The 13,764-nt window shown below is 35.1% G+C and overlaps 1 long non-coding RNA gene and 1 other non-coding gene across 3 annotated transcripts in view; one reads left to right on the top strand and one right to left on the bottom strand.

Moving 5' to 3' along the window:
• LOC147828431 (uncharacterized) overlaps positions 1–10,560 on the top strand; it is a 41,157-nt gene extending 30,597 nt beyond the window's left edge. For both annotated transcript variants that reach the window (XR_015450837.1, XR_015450836.1), the window contains 2 exons: positions 3,377–4,335; positions 10,455–10,560. This is a non-coding gene — a long non-coding RNA (uncharacterized LOC147828431). The remainder of the gene's footprint in view (positions 1–3,376; positions 4,336–10,454) is intronic.
• LOC147828432 (U6 spliceosomal RNA) lies at positions 7,524–7,630 on the bottom strand. Its single transcript, XR_015450843.1, has one exon. It is a non-coding gene; the product is annotated as a U6 spliceosomal RNA (small nuclear RNA).
• Positions 10,561–13,764: the final 3,204 nt, after the last annotated feature.

Genomic DNA, 13,764 nt, shown 5'->3' with positions numbered 1-13,764 from the left:
AAAACCAATTTCTACATACTGCCAGATCTGACTTCTAATAGTTTGTTTTGTTAAACAAATTTCTATCTATGTTCATACTTTTTTCTTCTATTATCTTTATCTAGTTTTAGGATTAGCACAATGTTGATTTCCTAAAATGAGGGGAAAAGTGTTCCTTCTTTTTTTTCTGCTTTAAATGTTTGATATAATTTATCAGTTAAAATGTATATGAGCCTGCTGTTGTCATATAGGTAGATTTTCAAGCTAGGAATATACTTTCTTTGATAGGTGCTATTCAAATTTTATATTTCCTCCAGAGTTAGTTTCATTAATTTGTCTTCCGAGGTACTTCTTAGAAGTTGTCAAATTTATTTCAAAACAGATTTTTGTAATATGCTTTCTATATCCTTTTAAATTCTGTAAAATCTGTGGTAATGTCTTCTAGATCTTGATATTGTGATTTTAAAAATGTATAACTGATATTGTGTAATAGGAAGAAAAGGTCTAAAGGAGTAGGAGAAGTGGGAGGGGTAGGGATCTGTGAGTTAGGAGGGAAGGAAAAGGGGCAGTGTGCTGAGCTGCCCTATGAATAAGCTGAAGGGCTGGGACATTTGTTCTGAAGCCTCAGCACAAAGCTTCTAAAAAATAAAGAAAGAAAAAGACTGTGTTGTACAAGGCAACACAACTTCAGAGACTCGCTTTCTCTCCCTCCCTCCCTCCCTTCCTTGCTCCCTCTCCCTCTCTCTCTTCCCCTGAATTCTTGCCATTGAAACAGAGTGATTACCCTGTGAGAACGCTAGGGTCACACTGAGAGACACAATAGGTGTTGCATCCAAGCCATAGCTGATGTCCTATGTGACAGTCAACCTTCACTTCAAAATCTGTGAAAGAGGAAGACTGCAAATGATCCAAGTCCACCCCTTGAATATGTATTTGAGAAAAATATCTCCACTAAATCTTTCTCAAATTGTACATTCCTGAACAAAATAAACATTTCTGTTCCTTTAAGCAAGTAAGTTTTGAATGGTTTCTTACTCAAAAATATATAGATACATAGATAATAGACTTTAAATTTTAAAAGTTTATTACAGTAAAAGATACATTGCCATTAGTACCTCTCAAAATACTCCTCCTCTCTTTGAACACATTTACCCCATAATTCTTGCCAGTTTCTGAAGCAGTTTGAGAATTCCTCATATAAGTGTTTTTATGAGATGTGATCAAAAATATAGTGAATGCTGTTGCTGAATGCCATCCAACAGAAAGGCAGGCTTGTAAAATCACTGCAGTGTGTCTTTGTCCACCTCATTCACTAGATATAGCACTGTACAAGTTCTGGCTCTTCACCAAATTCAAAAACCATGACAGATAAACATTTTGAATCAATTCAAGCATTGAAGCAGCAAGGACAGCACTGCTAAAGGCACTCACAAAAGAGAACTTCCAGAACTCCTTCAGAAAGTATGAAAGGTGATGGGATAACTGTCTTTGAAGTGAGAGGAATTAAAGACAATGTGCATTTTACAGTAATAAATTATTTTTAGTAATAAATTATTTTAATTTAAATATTCAGTATAACTTAGTAAAAAGACAGAGCTAAATAGTCCATTTAAGGCCAAAATCTGCATATTTGCTTCCACAATACTACTTTCTCCTAGTTCTTTAGGAAAGTCCCATTCTTAAGAGCTTTATATCTTCTTTAAAATTTTCAAAGGAAAAAAATTAACCATTTGATGAAAATATGCATTTAATAATAAAAGTCACATTTCTTAAAAGGGTAGGGTGTACCTTTTATGTCCTTAAAATAACTATGTCATTAGCCAATGAACAGTAACAGATCCTCAACACATCAAAGCCTCTCCAGAGCATATATATTCCCTGTGTTTCTGTCACTGTTCTGATACCTAAACACGTGTGTTTATAATATGTGTGATACATAAATAAATTACTTGACAGTCTCATAATTTATCTATAAGAATACCAGTGGATATATGACAATTGGAAACATTTTCTTAGCTACTAGCTGCTAAAATCTACTTACCTTCTATTTAGTTGGGATTTGGAGACTGGGTGTCAGCAGGTGTCCCTGAAGACAGATGAATACATTCTTTGTATTTATGAACCATGAGCCCTCTCCTGAAGTCACATATCTTGATGCTTATTTTTTATCCCTACATTCTGAGCTGACCATCAGAAAGGATAACTTCATAAGGTCAAAATTGTGGCATCCCTGAGTTCATTTGAATTTCTGAAATACTCATCTTATATTTGGAGATGAGCACCCAAAATATTTGGCATGAACCAAAAGTCCTGGTTTAAGAGGAAAAAGGATACCTCAGGGCTCTTTATAGGATGAATTAAAATATACAAGTTAAATAAAGTCCTCTCCTTGCAAAATAGGATTTGATGCATGAACAAAATGGGCAGGCAGTTTACGTGAGATCTGATTTTTCTGACATACTTTAAATCTGCCTCTTTTTGAAGTTTGATGACACCAAAAACTCTTCAGTCTTTCCAACTACAGTCATGTGAAGATAGTTGAGGCTGTCAGTGTAGAACCTCCGAAGTACATCTCCATTTTTCTCAGACATCAACACTGGGCCCCACAGTGATACATGTTCATCAGTAGTAGAGTTAGGAAGCATCCAGTAAACCAGTACTTTATTAAGAAAAGGTAATAATAGCTACTATGTACTGGACACACCAAATGCGAAAACATACTATACCTTTTTCCACAGTGCTTGGAACATACCACTATGCAATACTATGACAAAGATAAACCTATAAGTATCATTGCTGTGGCTAAGAACTCTAAATATGTGTTCTTCCCTTCTTCACTTCCTATATAGAGCACTCAAACTTAACAGAATACCTCATCACTCACAAAGGAGCTAGATTCTAGACTCCCTGATTTAATGATGTGATTAAGTTCTTCCCAATAGGATGAATGATGGGTGGATGGATGGATGAATGAATGGAGAGATGACTGGTGGGTGGAAGGATAGATAGAATGAAAAAGAAATTACAGCAAAATGTTAATGTTTGGAGAATCTAAATAAAGAGTATATGGGAATCCTTTGTATAATTCATAAAATTTTCACAAAATCTTAAATTATATCAAATAAGAAAGCTTTCCAAATAAATTAATTAAATATATAAGAATGCCAATTACAAGTCAATGACTTTTGCAATTAGATACAAGCAGATTTTTTTGGAACCGTAAATAAATTGGCCCTATCACAAATAATGTATACCACCTTCAAGGACCTTATAGAATAGCAGAATAAAACAAAATTATGTAAATTAAAAGTATACCAATTAGAAGGTTAAGATCTTGGGCTCTAGAGCCAGGTTTCTCAAGTTTGAAACCAGCTCTTTCACTATCTTTCTAAATCAGGGAAGTACATAATCTTTATGCTGCAGTTACCTCAACTACACAAAATAAACTTCAAAAGGGTCTACTACATGTCACTGTGAATATACAATAAGCTGATCCCATCCCCATCATATGGTAAGTGTTGAATAAATATTATCTATTATTTTTTAATTTATATTTTTAGTAGTACCTGTTTGTAATACATTGCTCACATTTCTTATGGGGAGTTTGTACGTGTACATAACACACCTTAATTCTTTTTTAATCACCTTCCGCTCCCCTCTCTCCCCGCTTTCTCCATCATTTGGTCTTTGTCCTATTTGCTAAACATCTATCTGCCTATTATCTAGCTTTTATTTTACACTTTATTTATATTTTATGTTCCTCATATGAGGAACCATTCATTTGTAAACTTATGCATCTGATTCATTTCACTTAACATTATTGTCTTAAGGGGCATCCACTTTCCTACAAATGACTGGTTTATTGTTTTGTTTTGTTTTGTTTTTGTTTTGAGACAGAGCCTCACTGTATAGTTCAGCCTGATCTTGAACTCACTGTGTAGCCCAGACTGACATGGAACTCACAGAGATCCTCCTGCCTCAGCTTCCTGAGTGTTGGGATTACAGGCATGCACCACCACTCCCAACTTGAAGTTTATCCTCTGAGGCAGAGCAATCCTCCATTGTGTATAAATACCACATTTTCTTGATCCATTCATCTAGGTCACCTCCAAGATTCAGCTATTGTGAATGATATAGCTGCAAACAGGGCTTTAGATAGATAGAAGATAAAGATGTAGATTAGATATAGACATAGATAGATATAGATCACGGTAATATAATGTCTTAACTCTTTCAGGAAGATACCTAGAAGCGGAATAGCTGGATTGAATGGAATTTTCAGTTTTAGTACTTTAAGGAATCTCCATACTGATTTTCATAATGGATGTACTAGCTTACATGTCCACCAACAATGTGGTAAGGTTCCTTTTTCCCTGCAGCCTCACCAGCATTTGATTTCATGATGATAGGTATTCTTTTATCTAGAGTAACATGGAATCTCCATATTGTTTTCTTTGCATTTCTCTAATTGTCAGAGATGTTGAACATTTTTTCATGTAGTTATTGGCTATTTGTGTTTCTATTTCTGAGGATTGTCTGTTCATTTCAGTTGCTCATTTTTTATTGCACATTTTATTTGTGGTGCAATATTTCTTAGTTCTTTATATATTATAAATATTATTCTTATCTGAGGAATAACTGACAAAAAGTTTTCCCATTCCATAGTTTGTCTCTTCAAATAACATATGATAATTGTTTTTCTTTGCAGTGCAGGAGCTTTGTAGTTTGCTATGATATTATCCAATTTATTGATTCTTGGTATTACTTCTTGTGCAATTGGCATTCTATTCAGAAGGTCCTTGCCTACTCCTGTATCTTCCTGGGTTTTACCTATTGTACCTTCCAGCACATTGTTTCTGTTTTAATATTTAGATTCATTTTAGATATTTGATTCATTTTTAGTTTAGTTTAATATATGACATATGAGCAAGACATGTTGGTCAATTTTCTGCATGCAGATAACCAGTTTTCCCAGCAACATTTTTTAAAAAGGCTGTTTTCCTTCAGCATAAATTTTTGGCCTTTTTGTCAAAAATCAGATAGCTGAATGTTTCCAGAGTTGTTTATGCATCCTCTATTCTGTTCTATTGATCCACATGTCTGTTCCTTTAGTTTAGTTTTGTTTGTTTTTCGCCAGGACCACGTTGCTTTTATCGCCATAGCTTTGTAATATAACTTAATGTCTGGGATTGTGATGCCTCCTGATTTGCTCTTATTGAGCTGAATTACTTTTGCTATTCTGGATCCCTTCCAGTTCCATATGAATTGTAGAATTGTTTTATCTAATTTGGTAGGAATGCTATTTGGAAATTTGATTGGGATTGTGTTAAATCTGTATATCAGTTTTGGAAGTATGGACATTTTGACTGTATTGGTTCTATCCAGGAAAAGAGCATATTTTTCATATTCTGATGTCCTCTTTTATATCTTTTTGCAGATAACTATAATTTTCATTTTAGAGCTCTTCCACTTTTCTTGATTGGGTTAATTTCTTAGTATTTCATTTTTCTTGATGGTATTGTGAAGGGTGTTTTTCCTAATTTCCATCTTGTTGAGTTCATTATTGGTGTTTAGGAACATTATTGATCTGTGTGTGTGTGTATGTGTTGACTTTATATCCTGCTATGCTATTGAATTCTAGAAGACTTTTGATGGACTTTTTTGGGTCGTTTATATGGAGAATCATGTCATCTGCGAATAATGATCATTGGACATTCTTCCTTTCCTATATATATATCCTTTTATTCTTTCTCTTGTTTGATTGCTCTGGCTAAGGTTTTGAGAATTACATTGAACAGGAGTGTTGATAGCAGACATCTTTGCCATGTACATGATTTTAGAGGGAAAATTTTCACCTACATAATCTTGGCTGTCGGTTTGTATAAATGGATTTTATCAAATTAAGATGAGGTTCTTCTATACCTATTTAAGGTTTTGTATATCATGAAAATGGATATTGAATTTTATCAATGGGTTTGTCTGCATCAAATGAGATGATCGTGTGATAATTGTCCTTGTTACTTATGTAATGTATTACATTTATTAATTTTCATATCTTGAACCATCCCTGAATCCCTATGATGAACCCTGCTTGTTAAAGATGTATGATCTTTTTGATGATTTGTTGCATTCTGTTTGCCAGTGCCTTGTTGAGGATTTTGCATCTATGTTTATTAAAGAGATTGGCCTGTAGTTCTTTTTAGTGTGTGTGTGTGTCTGTGTGTGTGTCCTTTGCTGGTTTTAGAATAATCTACTATTAACTTCTGCGAATGACTTTGAGAGTACACCTTCATTTTCAATTTCATTAAAAGCTTGAGGAGTGTGAGTATTAGATCTTCCCTAAAGCTCTGGTAGAATTCTTTAGTGAATACAACGGGACATGGGCTTTTCTCAGTTGGTAGTTTTTTTTTTTTTTTCATTACTTCTTCAATTTCATTACCTGTTATAGGATTGTTCAGGGTTTTTTAAATCTTCTTGGTTCAGTTTTGGAAATTCATATGTACCTGAGAATACCCATTTCTTCTGAATTCTCTTAAAGTACAAATTCTCAAAATAGTAATAATCGTCTGGATTTCAGCAGTATCTGTTGTAATTTTACCTTATTCATTTCTTTTTTTTATTTTTGGTACCAGGGATCAGACTTGGGACTTTGCACTTGCGAGGCAGGCACTGGAACCACTGAGCTAAATCCCCGGCCCAAACCTTATTCATTTCTAATTGCATTGATTATGACCTTTTCTCTTTTTTGGTAAGATTGTCTAGGGGTGTTTCTCTTTAGTTTATTCATTCAAAGAACCAGCTCTTTGATTCCTTGATTATTTTTAGTCTCAGTTTCATTAATTCTGCCCTGGTCTTTATAATTTCCTTCCTTGTACTAGCTTTGGACTTAGATTATTCTTGTTTTTCTAAAAACTTGAGGTGCAGCATTAGCTTATTTATTTGGCTTTGCTCTGTTTGTATTGTGTTGTTTTGTTTTGTTGATGTGGGCATTTAAGCTATAAACAACCTTCCTCTCAGGATTGCATTAACTGTGTCCCATAGGTCCAGGTATATTGTACTGGCATTGTTTTATTTTAGGAATTGTCTAATTTCTTGAGACTTTCTGTGATCCACTGGTTATTCATGAGAGCATTGTTTAATTTCCATGTGTTCGCACCTGTGGTTTCTGTTGCCATTGATTTCTAGTTTCATTGTAGTATGATCTGATAATATGTGTGGGATATTTGAATTATTTTGCATCACTTAGCATGTTTTCTGGGCTAGCATGTGGTCTATTTTGGAGAAACTCCTATGTGCTTCTGAGAAGAATGTATACTCTGATGCTGTTGTTGGGTAAAACACTGTATATATTATTAAGTCTATACTTTAAGGCTTAATTCGACTGTAATATTTTTATTGATTGAGATCTATATCACAGGGTAAACACTAAGACAAACCAAATATTGACATACAGTAAGTAACTTCTAATGCCAAAACTATACCTTCACTGACAACAGAAAATAATTCAACAGTAATAACATATAGTTAGCTAACTATCTAAACAGAAAAATATTGAAGACTTCAAAAATGTGTGTGCCATCTTTGCACAAGGGCCATGCTAACCTTCTCTGTATTATTCCAATTTTAGTATATGTGCTGTCAAAGTGAGCACAACATTATCTATTATTTTTATAATGTATGTGAAAGTTTAAGAAAGAAAGACTTCATGGAGGCAAAGATACCTTCCTTCCAAAACTCACTGAATTGAAAGGAGAGGAAAGTACCTTGTCAGAATCTATAGTTATAGCAGAGTTGGTGTTGCAAGTGTAACAGAATTGCAAATGTAGCAGCAGATGTTTGACACAGAATATCTCAACTAAAAGTACTTGAGACATTTTGAGAATAGCCTCTGAAATTATCTTGCAAAGTAAATGTGCATTATCAACTAAGATAGTTTTAGTCTCTTCCTACAGGAAAATTGACTCTTTTTAAAAAATTATGGGTTTTTTTAGCTTTACCATTTAATTTTCTACCAAACTCTGTTGAAAGCTGATTTTTCAGAAATATGGCATGTAGTAGTAAGCTAAGATTAGATAACAGTGATCATTCTTTATATGATGGCTATTTGAGAATTACTTTATAAAGAGTATAATTTTTATTTATTATCAGCTGATAAAATTCTTCAATTTCTCTATTGCATTAGCCATTAGGTCACTCTGAAAAATTTCCCTTCTCTTTCCCTTATGAAAAGTCGGAGGTAATAGAAGTCAATTGGACTACACCACTGATGAGCAAGCAGTCAAAATTCCCAGTTTCTCTTGAAATTAGTGTAACCAGGTGACCTATATCTGGGCAAATGAAGTTTATGGAGATAATCCTAGAAAGATTTTCCTTTCCTGGTTAAAAAAAAAAAGAACTAAGATATTCCCCTTATATCTTCTGTCTTGAATACACATAAAGTGTTTGGAGCTGTAGAGGCCTTTTTATGATCAAAAAGTGTCAAATGTACAGAAAAATTCAAACGATTCTGGCCTTTTCAACATCAAGGCACTAAAACGATACCAATCATCATGTACTTCCAGGCCTCTTATCAGGTAAAAAGCATATGTTCCAATTTTTTTAAATAATTATGACCTGGATTTTTGTTATTTAATAATTGGTACAACACCCAATTTATGATGTTAGGTAATTCCGATCTCCTTAATTTAACTGTACAATTTGTACATCATGAAGCAGTATGTCAGGGAAATCTTTCAACATCTGAAGTTTCAAGAAAGAGATAATAGTAAAATATATAATAAATGAGCATCAGAACTTTCAATAACTTCTCTGGGCTTGTGGATAAGAATTTAATAAATACTCAACAAGAACTCCAGCACAGTAACATATAGATTCATCATAAAAACTAGAAATTTGTTTTTTTAATATCATAAGCAGTGATTAGTCTGAATTGTAAATGCTAAGTCACAGAACTCTTCAGTCCCCAGATAACACCACAATTACTTAGTAATAGTTTTGATTCTTTTTTGGTTAATTGTGTCAATGTCAAATCACACCAACAAAATTAGAGGAAAAAGCAACAGTGAGTGGAACATAGACCCTGAAAGCCAAGAAAACTTTGCTAAGCCCAAAATCAATCACTGTTTGACTTCCATGTCCAACCAAGGATTTTTCTTCTAGATTTGGTGATATAAATCAATATCACTCACCATTTTGGGATCCAAAATGTGTGAGAAATTGCATAGCTCAAGAAGGCCTAATCTCTTCCTTTAATTTTTAGTAAGTAAATGTTGTGGATTACACAAATTATGTCTTAGGGAAGCTAAACAAGCTGCTTTGATTCAATTGATTCAGACTTAAGATACTATATTTTCCATTTTGCTTTTACTTTTTCTAAGTAAAGTGTTTATGTGTCAAAAGAACATCAAATTTCTAAGTGTTTTTTCAACTTGTTAATTTCACAGTTGAGATATCACAGGAATATGGCATTGACTTCGAATCAGAGGCGGCAGAAATCAAACATCATATTCCACTTGCTTCAAAACATGTCTAGATTTCAACAGATCAATAGAGAGAGCAGAAAAAGCAGAAGCTGGGTCTCAAATCCATGGATAACTGCAAGTTTGCAGCTTCCCAAGTCACAGGCTAGCCAACCCTTTCAGCTCTGATTTTGTCATGTATAAATATCTAAAGGGCACAACTAATGGGTGAGTATAGCTCAGCAGACAGTGACAAACATAGGCAGAATCATCTTGCTGCCAGAGAAACGGAGTCAGGTCATTTTCATTGAAATAGTAACTCAAAATTAGTTGAAGCAAAAAAGATTTCATTTCAGGGAAAGGACTGGAGAGTTAGTCAGAGCCCCAGCCAAAGAATTGTGCAGATTACTGCAGAAGCTTGGCCTTAACAGCTATGTAAATCACAGGCTAGTGGGGGAAAAATTAGCTTACTAATTCAGTGATGAACAAGCATGTATTAATCATAGTTTTAGAGAAGTAAAACTAAATATGGACCTGCCCACTGGCATATAATAGATTGCAATGCCTGGATAAGGTCAACTGAAGAATGCACCAAGTTGCATCTTTAGAAAGAATAAATTCATAATCATCCCCTGAGCAGTGCTGGAACAGATAGGAGTTAAAATTCTTAATGAAGCCACTTGCCAAAGTTTTTCCTTCAATTAATGATCTCGATCATTCTTTGTATTTGGTAGTAAGATATTATTACTAACTATATATTCCTACCATATGTTTTGCAGAAGTTCCTCATACATATGGAATAATGGCTTATTCCAGTATTAAAGATGAATTTCTATACAAATAGTATACGGAGGTTATAAGTTATGGCAATAAAAACATCTTAAATGCTCAAGAAAATTTTCCTTTCTTCCCCAAAATATACTAAATAAATCCTACTTTCTACTTCATCTGGAAATTACCAAATCCCAATGCAATCACATTATTTCTCTCTCATGTGTCTGCTTCCTTGGTGAACAGTTTAACAAATCTCTGGAGGCCAGTCGCATGGAAAACACCGAATCAGCCCGTGCCCTGACAGCAATCCACTGGACACCCCCACCCCACCCCCACCCCCAACCCCACCCCTGCTCCTCTGGCCTCTTCTCTGTACAGCCACCTGGTTCCACACTACAAAAACGCAGAGGACACTGGACCACCAGACCACTGTACTGGGTAATTTGGAGTCATCTTCACCTCCCATCAGGACCAGGACTATCTTCAGGGGAAGGGCAGCTGGAACCTGCAATACAACTCTGCAGAGTTCAATCCTACGGGAGGACAGGGAACTCAACTTGGGACTTGCAGCCAGAAATCTGCCTGAATCTCATGGGTCTGCGACCAGCTTGCTGAGACTCATTTACTTATATCTGCACACTGCAACCCACATTGTCTATTGTGACAGCAAAGACATACCCTGAAAGAGGCCCTTCATCTTCACTGTTATTTTTTATTCCCAAAATTAGTATTATTAGTTTGTTTTCTCTTTTCTTTTCCTTTGCTACTCTTATCTTTAGGTTTTTTTCAACACTTTGTAAATATTTTTTCTCTCCTTTTTTTCTGTTCTTTTCTTCTTTCTATTCTCTTTCCTTTCTCTCTCTCTCTCTTACACTCACTCTCTTGCTCTCCCACATTGTTCATCTTCCCTTTTTGTCCCTGTTTTGTCCTCATTCAGAGTTCTTCTATATTTTCCTATTATTCTCTATTTCCTTCTCAACTGTGTCCTCTGGCCACACTGCTAACCTTCCCCTATCCTTCTTCCCATCTGTCCCTCCCTTCCCAACCCCTTCTAACTCCCCATCACAAAGGGTAAAGTTGTTATATTGAAGAGTTTATTCACTATATGTTGGGTTTGTCCTCGATCTTGATTTAATTCACACAGCTAAAGGTGATAGATTAATAACTACCACAAAATGTCATCTTCAAAGATGTACTTGATGCAATGGTGTTGCTGATTGCATCACTTGGGCTAAGGTGTTGTTATTGAGCTAGTCAATGAACCTTCCAAGTATAAGGAAAATGAGATAGCCTTAGAGTCATTAGAGACTCAAAACTTAAAGACCAGCTATATCTGGAAGACACCTCTGAGAGGTAATCATTCCATAAGGGTTCTAATTACAAGCAACAAAGATATCTACAATAAGCAATTTCAACTATCAACCCAGGAGTTGAGCCAAGGACAGTACCAAAAACAAAAATGAGAAGACATTTAAGCAAGGCACAAACTCAGACTTCCACCCCACCAAGGGTAAATCCTGGGGGAAATGAGATGGAAAAGTCCCATAACCAACCACCTGGGTACTCTAAACTGATAGCAGAGAAAGTAATAAAACAGATGAATGAGGCTCTAGAAAAATTCAAAGCAGAAATAATCTCCCAGATATCTACAGAGATGGTGAGCAGAGTGAAAGACATGATTAGAGGATCTAGAACAGAAACAGATAGAAAAATAGATGAGCTCAGAAACATGCTGGAAGCCATGAATACTCAGCATAAGAAAGAAATGGAAACCATGATCTCTCAACATAAGAAAGAAATGGAATCTATGAAACAGATTCAAACAGATAACTCAGGAGATCAAAAACTCCATCAAAAGTATCCACAGCAGATTAAGGGAATCTGAAGATAGAATATCAGATATAGAAGACAGGATCATGGTTAGAGACCACGAAAATAGAGATTTCTTAAAACTAGTAAGGGACCATGAGAAATCAATCCAATAACTGCTAGACAATGCAAAGAAGAATAACATAAGACTGATAGGAGTCCATGACAAAACAGAAGAAAGCACAATTGACATAAAAAAACTGTTCACAGAAGTAATAGTGGAAAACTTCCCAGACAGAGGTAGAGAATTGGACAAACAGACAAGTGAGGCATATAGAACTCCAATTAGCCATGATCAAAAAACATCTACATCTAGACATATAATAGTCAAGATCCCAGAAACCCAACAGAAAAACAGAATCCTACAAGCAGTTAGAGAAAAGAAACAAATCACCTACAAAGGAAAGCCCATCAGAATCACATCAGACTTCTCAACACAAACCCTCAAATCAAGGAGAGCCTGGAGTGAAGTATTTCAAGCCCTAAAAGAAAATAACTTCCAACCTAGACTGTTGTATCCTGCAAAATTATCTTTCAAAATTGATGGGGAAATTAGATACTTCCACGACAAAGAACACCTGAGAAATTTCATGAACACCAAACCAGTAATATCCTAGAAAAAAGTAATGAAGGTCACAACTCCATGAGGGCCAACAGAGGGAAGCCACCAGGCAAGGTAAGACACTAAAGGGAAAGGGGGAAAAATAGGAAATAAAAGAGCCAACAAAAGTAAGACATCATTACAAGGATAAATCAATATCAATTATAACCATCAATGTTAATGGCCTCAATTCACCAATCAAAAGAAATAGACGAGCAGAATTGATTAAAAAGGAAAATGCAACAATATGCTGTATTCAAGAAACACACTTAACTCAAAAAGAAACTCATAGACTGAAAGTAAAAAGATGGAAAACAGTTCTCCATGCCACAGGAACCCAGAAGAAAGCAGGGGTAGCAATCTTATTTGCAGACAAAGTAGATTCCAAACCAAAACTAGTTAAGAGAGACAAAGATGGTCACTACATCCTTGTGAAGGGAACAATCCAAGAGGAAGAGATGACAATCCTAAATATATATGCACCAAATACAAATGCCCCCAACTATACAAAACAAATACTAATAGACATGAAAAACCAAATAAACACTAACACAATTGGAGTAGGGGAACTCAATACCCCACTATCACAAATAGACAGAACATCTAGGCAAAAAATTAACAAGGAAATTCTAGAACTGAACCAAGCTATTGAACAAATGGACTTAATAGATGTTTACAGAGTGTTCCATTCCACAAAATTGGAATACACATTCTTTTCAGCTGCACACGGGTCATTCTCCAGAGTAGACCACATGCTAGCTCATAGAACATGTCTAAGTAAATGTAAAAGAATAGAAGTTACCCCCTGTATATTATCAGACCATAGTGCAATAAAATTGGAGATCAATAACAGAAAAAACCACCAAATCCCAGCAAACACATGGAAACTGAATAACACTCTCTTGGACTACCAATGGGTCACAGAAGTAATTAAAGAAGAAATTAAACAGTTTCTACAAGTAAATGAAAATGCCAGTACAACATACAGGAATCTATGGGACACAATGAAAGCAGTTCTATGCTGGAAATTCATAGCAGTGAATGCCCATATTAGGAAAACAGAACACTCAGATAAATAACCTA

Source organism: Heterocephalus glaber, unplaced genomic scaffold (genome assembly GCF_053883595.1).
Source record: "Heterocephalus glaber isolate CG9 unplaced genomic scaffold, H.glaber_assembly_v1.0 deba00001097, whole genome shotgun sequence".
Lineage (NCBI taxonomy): Eukaryota > Metazoa > Chordata > Mammalia > Rodentia > Bathyergidae > Heterocephalus > Heterocephalus glaber.
The sequence above is the reverse complement of the archived record's forward strand: the minus strand, read 5'-3'. Positions and strand labels throughout refer to the sequence as shown.